The 7,653-nt window shown below is 44.1% G+C and overlaps 1 pseudogene; it reads left to right on the top strand.

The window, feature by feature from the left end:
- The first annotated feature begins 5,356 nt into the window (after positions 1-5,356).
- On the top strand, positions 5,357-5,936 carry LOC131403818 (methyl-CpG-binding domain protein 3-like 1; annotated as a pseudogene).
- The last annotated feature ends 1,717 nt before the right edge of the window (positions 5,937-7,653 follow it).

The following is a 7,653-nucleotide window of genomic DNA, read 5'->3' as shown; positions in this document are numbered from 1 at the left end:
AGGAGGGACATACAGTCAGTGAAAAAATGGTGAATCACCAGGAGGACTGAGGTGACTTTCTATCCTCCTGTGAAACTTGTGGAGAGGGGTGGAGGTCCAGATTCCTTTGAGAGTGGTACTGTGGGGCACTCTAGTGAGAAAATTCGGGGCAGCGGTTCCCAGCGGAATCTCAGATTTGAGTCTGGATTCTAGTACTGCATTGATCATCTCAGGGCCCTGGGTGTGAAGACCCCTCTGCACCCACACTCACCTCAGACCAGCCCTGGTCATTGATGGACTGGTGCACCTGTGTCCACTCCAGGGAGATGGCAAACTGGAAAGCATCCACCAGCTCCTTGACCATCTCCTGGGTGCAGCTCTGCAGTGACAGTGCATAGCAGTCAGGCCAAGGGGGATCAGGGGTCTGCTTGGACTTTGCCACAGTGGGAAACCCCAACACAGATCAGGCACAGAGCGGCATCAGCACAGACTCCACCAGGGAAGGAATGCGAGGCACCTTGAGGTCCTGGCATTCACATGCGGATAGAGGAGCTTCATCTCCTGCAGCCAAGATCTTGAGTACGAACATGACACACTGCCTGACTCCCACCATCTAGCTTCCAGCTCCTGCCCTGCCTGGATCCTCATCATCCCCAACTTCCCTAACTCCACCTCCCCCCCACAAACACACAGTGAGGGTCAAGGGGTGTGTGGCTGTCCTTTTGGGATCACAGTTCTGGCCTGACCTAGAGTGGCCTGCCCTGGCCTAAACTGTTACCTGATGGTTCCTCCTGCCAAAAGGCCACACACATTCGAGGTGAGGGTTGAGCCAACGTCTAAAGTGACTTAACATGCTCTCATTCTGGGCTTTCCAGGGGCCAGAGCCTCGGAATGTCACGGGACAACAGGAGAACATCCTGCTGTGTCGAGTGTCTCCACTCGAATGAACTCGACAGGAGGCTGTGATTACAATGTGGGTGCCTGGTAACCAGAGTTCTAAGTTCTGTTGGGGGCTGTCACCAAGGACGTGAGGTCACTTATTCAAGGTTCTATTACTTGACCCCTTCCTTCAATGAGACCCACCCTAATCCCCCACTAGGCTGTTGGCTGCTCTCCCTCCTTGCCCATGTCATCTCCATCACTGTACACAAATACCCATCACCACCCTCCCCACAGCTCCTTGGGAGTGGATCCAGGCCCCAGGTTTGAGGAGACAGAGCTGAGGTCAGACCTCTTTTTTCCTACCAGTTTTGTGTCCTGGAAAAGCTGCTGTGCCTCTCAAGATCTCCCCAGTCTCCCAAGCTGCATAATGAGGATTGCGTTAAAAACAGCTTCCTAGGGACTTCATCAGGTGTATATGCGATAATACGTACAACACCTGTGGGCTGGTGTCACATGTGTCTAATGCAGACAATTAGAGATGGAGGAAGTACAAAGAGTAGGACATCACATAGAATACCATTCAGAACTTCTCTGGGTCCCAGATGTGTGATATTTGGTAAGACACTGCCACTCTGAGCCTCATTTTCAGGTCTGCGTCCTGAAGGGGTTGAAATTAGAGGAAACTCAGACATTGTGATCCACTGACATTAAGCCTTCCACGGTCCCGTTTTACTCAGAATCAGTCCCAAGAGCCTCATGTTGGCCTATGTGGTGGCAGCCTCCACAATGTTCCCAATGCTCCTTGCCTCCTGGAGTGCACATCCTTGTGTCACCACTAAGTGGTCAGTATCTGGCTTCTGAACAACAGAACACAGCCAAGGTGATGGGATGTCATTTCCAAGTTTTAATTACAAAAAGTCTGTCACTTCCCACTTACTGACTTACTTGGGTTCCCTACTTACCTCCCTCCTTCTGTTTCCATCTCTCTCTCTCTCTCTCTCACTCTTACTATCGCTCTCTATCAAATCACCAGAACTGGGAATGCAAGTGCTGATGTTGTCAGTTGCACTATGTAGAGGCTCCATAGGAGAGAACTGAGGGAGTGTCCAGCCAACAGACAGACAGGAGCTCAGACTCTCGGTCCAAATGGATCCTGACAAAACCCATGTGAGTGATCTTGGGTGGAAATCTTCCCCCATTGGAGCCCTGTGGAGACCACAGCCCCTGCTTCACAGAGACTTTGAGGCAGAGGCACCCAGCTAAGCCATGCTTGATGCTTGGCTCACAGAAACTGTGAGATGTTAAATATTTGTACTTTATAGGTGGCAGGTTTTGGAGTAATGTTGTCTCAGAGGAACAGAAAGTAACAGTCTGCCATGTCCCAGGATTCAGCCTGATCACCCTCCTCTCTCCCCTTCTCTCTCTTCTCAGGCTCCCTCCAGCCACACTGGCCACATTTCTGACCTTCCCTGGTCAAACTCTCTTCTTCCTGTGAGTCTCTGCACCAGGGAGCCTTCTCCTTGACACACTAAGTGTTCTCAGACATATGCAGGGGTGCTTACACTTATCATTCTGGTCACAGCAACGGTCTGAAATGCCTCAGGGCAGCCTTTCAGAACCTCCTAGCACAGTCTCTACCATCACATATCTCACATCCAGAAGAGCATTACATGATTTCCTCCTCCTTCCTCCCATTCAGATAAAATGAGTGCATGAGGAAGGGCTGTCTGCTTTTGCTGAAGCAGAGGCAACTCCTTCTGGTTATACCAGGCACAGGACTGTCTCTTCCAAGCCGAATGTTTCCCACCACGAGTCCATTGTTTAAGGAAACCGTCATTCCCTCTATTTCATGGGTCTAGTTTCCCCAAGAACACAGTGAACCAGCCACTCTCCCTGTGCTGCATCACCATAAACCCACAGCCAGAAGATAAGCACCGGGTTAAAACACCACCAGATCCTGAATTCAGTCACTGCTGAGACCCTCCCATCAATGTTGTCATTCAATTGTGACTTCTGAGGACACCTTTCCCCTGAGACCCACTCCCAGCCTGTCCTCAGCTTCTTATAACAATACTGAGATTTCCTCAGAGTCCTCCCAACCTGGGCAAGAAACATTCTGAAATGTTCTCTGTATTAATTTTCAGGGACTGGAGACACTGGTAGATGTAATTTGAGTGTGTATGTGCAGTAGTTTCTACGCAGGTATTCTATTTTTCAGACACAGATAAAATAGTGTGGCTACTCAATGCACCAAGGAAATGGATAACCGATCAAATTTTTTCATGATGTGAAGTCTTTAGAGAGTAAATGTCATGGTTAAGAGCACAGACTATGGAGCTCACTCCTCACGTCCAAATTCCAGCTCAATCCCTTATTAGATATTTGTATTGACTGAGTTCTTTACCTGATTGGTGCCTCAGTTTCTTCATCTGTCAGTTGGCAATAATGATCAGCATACCTATTTTGTAGGTTTATGGAGAGTATTAAAGGAGTTAGTTTGAAAAATGCTTGGAACACCTAGTGTATTACCAGTGCTGTACCTATATTTTAGAAATTCTTCTGACACTGCCTGTGAACCCCAGAGGGTGAGCCTGTTGTCTGGATGTACGCAGAAAGCACCCCATGACATACAATGAATAAATGAATGAACAACATTGGCGAATGCATTACCAATGTCACCTATGTCATCCTACAGGCATTCCCAAGCCAAACCACTGGCAGACATTCCTGCTCTGTCCTGCATCACATTCCCTGGAGGAATCACTGGGGCTTCTTGGACCCTGGTAACCGTGCCCACTAAAGGTTCTTTTCTGTCAGCAAACCCCAGTCTTTGTCCAATTGCTGCAGCTCACAGGGTCTGCGCTCTGATCCTTGTCTTCACTCGAGGGAGAAGTGCCATCCCCAGAGCTGGGCACACACAGATCCTGAGCCTTGGAGAAAATGATTCCCTGGCCCTGGGGCAGGTAGAAGAGCACACAGACAGAGTGGGATTTGTGGAAAATCCTCCAGGTGTTGTCAGAAGGGATGGAGCCAGGGGATGTGTCAGCAAGGACTGGTCTGGTTGGTGGGCCTTGGTGGTTAAATAGTAGGAGGGGCTGGGAAGTTTCATAGGTTCTGGCATAATACAATCAATATGACGGTCATGAAATCAGAATCAGCCTAATTAAGGCCAAATTAACCCAATGTCAGCTGTTCCCTGACTCTCTAATCCAGTAGTGACTTATAATAAGGGTATTCGTGTTCTATCACCTCCTTTTCATTGATTAGCTAGAGTAATTATTCTTTACATAGCCTGTCTATTTTTACATAGTAAAGAAAAAGTGAGTTTTAAAACAACCCTCCTTGGAAAAGTCTCCCTAACATATTGAATTAATAACAGAAGCCAGGACAGGAAATTCACCACATATCTTGAGCTTTAGTCTCTGGTTTTAGATGATCCTAACTGGTAAATTACCTTGACTTCTGCCTTCTTTCTTGTGATTAGTCCACTTAGGACTAAGTAGGAGTGCAACCTCATGCCATGTGAGAAGAGGTGGGACTCTAGGAAGAGGTTTTTTTCATTCTGTCAGTGTGTCTGTGTGTCTGTGTGTGTGTATGACAGTTTTTGCTGCATCTTGCAGTGTGGGTCAGTGTAGACTCATATTCTAGGGAAAAAATGTCCCTAACCACTGTCTTTGGACTTTATTTTCACTGATGGCTTCCACGGCACTGTCCAATAGTAACATTAAGCACTCTATATTATAGAATTTAATTTTTTTCTTAATGGCCACATTTTAAAAAATGAAAACAAACAAGTGAAACTAATTTTAATAGTATATTTTCACCCACTATAACCAAGATATCATCAATGTGGGTGCACTCTACACAAAACTTCATAATGAAAGAGTTTACATTTTTTTCCTGGGTTTAATAAATCCAGTGTGTACTTCCCACTTACAGCACAATCTCCATTTGTAAGTTGAGTTTTTTCAGACATATTCTCTGTACTGAGATTTAATGTTCACAGTTGTCAAATAACAGTCACTAGGAGTGGAGTGGATGATAATTCACTACTGAAGTAAGCTCTAATGGAGCTATGAACACCAACTGGTCAATGGGCTAATCAAATGAATAGTCATATAGTACAGAAGAATGGTATGATTTGGGATTTAGAAAAGGACTGGGGACAGTGTGTCCTGACAGGGAGCACCAGGGATTTTGTTGTTGAGAGTGACAAGGACAAAAAGAGAATAAAGTCATACTGATAAGTGTCTAACAATATGGGGGAGAAGAAATGACATGCAGTAGTCCTGAGTTTTGACCTCAAGCTTTCTGTTCTTGACCCAAATCTCGTTGATGATGTCCCAGGACACAGGTCAGATTAATCCCCACAGGGAGAGAGGGAGGGTAGAAGTACAAGGCATCTGACATAATTGTCCTGGGAAGACAGGCTTTGTTTATCACTCTGATCCACATTCACAATTTATTTTTATAGGGTAAGAGGAAAAGAAGTATGATGATCAAATCATCACAGAGGAAGCGACATGATTGTGGAAACCAATCCAACCAAAAGCCTGGTTTGAGCATCTCCATCCCTTTGAGGATGTCCAGTTACATATTCAAGAGGCCAGTTACTAGAATCTCATCCTATCCTAGCAATGACGTCAGATGTCATCAAAGGGAGGCAAACTTGGAGCAGCCCGAACAACTGTGCTGGCAGAAGAGACTGCAAGTTTTACAGGTCTGCAGAGTGCAGGAGAACTGTTAAGTCCTTTGGACCTTGCCAAAGCCCTGCTGAATCTTGCACCTAGTTGCACAGGTGCATCACTGCCAGGTGTGCTCGCAGGTGGTCTGAATTCCAGTACCATGCCCACCGCTGCCTGGTCTTCAGATTCAGCAGAGACGATCCCAGGAGCTGCTCTGTACGTCCCACAGCTCCTTTGCAAACAACTTCTGGTGACTGAGGAGGATATCAGGAAACAGGAAGAGAAAGTGAAGACAGCAAGAGAGAGACTAGCGATAGCACTCATGCAGACAGACTTGCTAGTGAGGCAGGGAGAGTGAGTGGCCAAGAAAGACATCCCGACAAACACGATGAAGAAAAGACAAACGGTGCAGATGACATGGAGCTCACACTACATTAATGCCTATGCAGGGGTCCTGATGTCTTCTTGCTTTGAGCTCTTGAAACTTTAATATGTACCAATAGTTTTCTTTTCTTTGATTCCTTTGCATGACAGAGAATATACAGACAGTGATCAATCTGAGGTGAGAGATTGAGTTTCAGGTGAGGAGAGAAAGGAGATCTTTCTTTCTCATTTTGTTCTCTCATTTTCCTTTCCTGAGTGTTATGTATTTGTATTTTAAGATCAACAGAGTGTTATCACAGTCAGGGGATTCTTCCGAGTTTTGCCCTCAAAGTCACAGAGAAAACATACCTAGTCCAAATGCATTGTCCTTTTTGTGTAACATTCCAATAGATTCCAACATAATATTTCACTAAAGAGCTGTTATATCTGTCTTCTCAAAAAAGACACCTACTTCTGGGTCTCTATTTTTCTGGTATTTGTTGCATGTTGAATCACAGCCGAACATAATGAAATACTGGATTGTCCCTTTTTTTAGATTTATACGTGTTGCAAACTTCATTCATGAAAATTGATATGCCATTGCGGTATCATGCTGTCAGGAGAATGACTGTTTTCAGTATCACAAGTCTCACAACAAGCCAGTGTGTTGGGATTTGTCTATTTGCCTGATCGAGTATGTTGCACTCTTCAAATCCTCTTTATCATTACTTACTTTTGTCCCACAGATTTATCAGTTTCTGGGAGCAATGTGTTAAACCATAATAGAGTATCTTAGTGTTTATATCTTCCCTAAAAAATGAGTTATTTTTTAGCTAAGTCTTCTCTCCTCTATTCTTCCATGTGGTAATCATCTGGAATTTTGATTCTAATGTATTTTTAATGTCTTGTTTTAAAACTAATACTAAATTAGACAGACTGTTTTTTCCTTTCCTCGTGACTCCTGTTATGTTTTCCTGGGCTCACTTTTCTTCTTCCTGATGTACATTCTTTACCGCTTCTTTCACTGAGGGCCTGTGGGAGGTCAACTTTGAGTCTGTTTGTAGGTCAGATAACGTCTTACGTTCTTTGACACATATTTTGAACAGGTGTTTATTTAAGCTTTGTAGTAATTATTTTCCTTCTTTGTCAAGTTATTTAATATATCTTAGCCTCAATATCTTTAGCTTAAAATGGGAATAAAACCCGAAAAATAGTGACTGTAACTGAGATAATACATGCAGAGCTTGCCAGTCATGTTGCTTACCAGAAATTAGTCAATAATGATAAATATTATTAATCATTATAATGATATTATTATAATAATGCAATATATAATAATATATTGATGTATAATAATAATTAAACATTAATTTATAATTATAATGTACAGTGTATAACGTATAATGTATGTAATGATTAATAATATTATTAATCATTATAATCTTCAAGTGTGCATTCTCAGAGAATCACTGCTTAAGATTGAGAATGTGAAGCTCACACACAAAAAGTATGAGATTGTGGCATGACTGTGAATTTAATTCTCAGCCCCTCGGTATCTTCAGCTGTGGTAGTCTGCACAGTGTGTACAGATAATGTAATCTGTTCCCACAGACCCACGGCAGAACAGCGCAGCCTGCCTCATGCCTGGGATGCTCTAGACTGCTCATTGGGGAGTCTCTGCTGTGAAGCTAATTGGACTCTGTACATAGAAAGATGAAAAATGACTCTTTCTGTTCCCTCAGAT

This window comes from Diceros bicornis, unplaced genomic scaffold (assembly GCF_020826845.1).
Source record: "Diceros bicornis minor isolate mBicDic1 unplaced genomic scaffold, mDicBic1.mat.cur scaffold_90_ctg1, whole genome shotgun sequence".
Classification (NCBI taxonomy): Eukaryota; Metazoa; Chordata; class Mammalia; order Perissodactyla; family Rhinocerotidae; genus Diceros; species Diceros bicornis.
The sequence above is the reverse complement of the archived record's forward strand: the minus strand, read 5'-3'. Positions and strand labels throughout refer to the sequence as shown.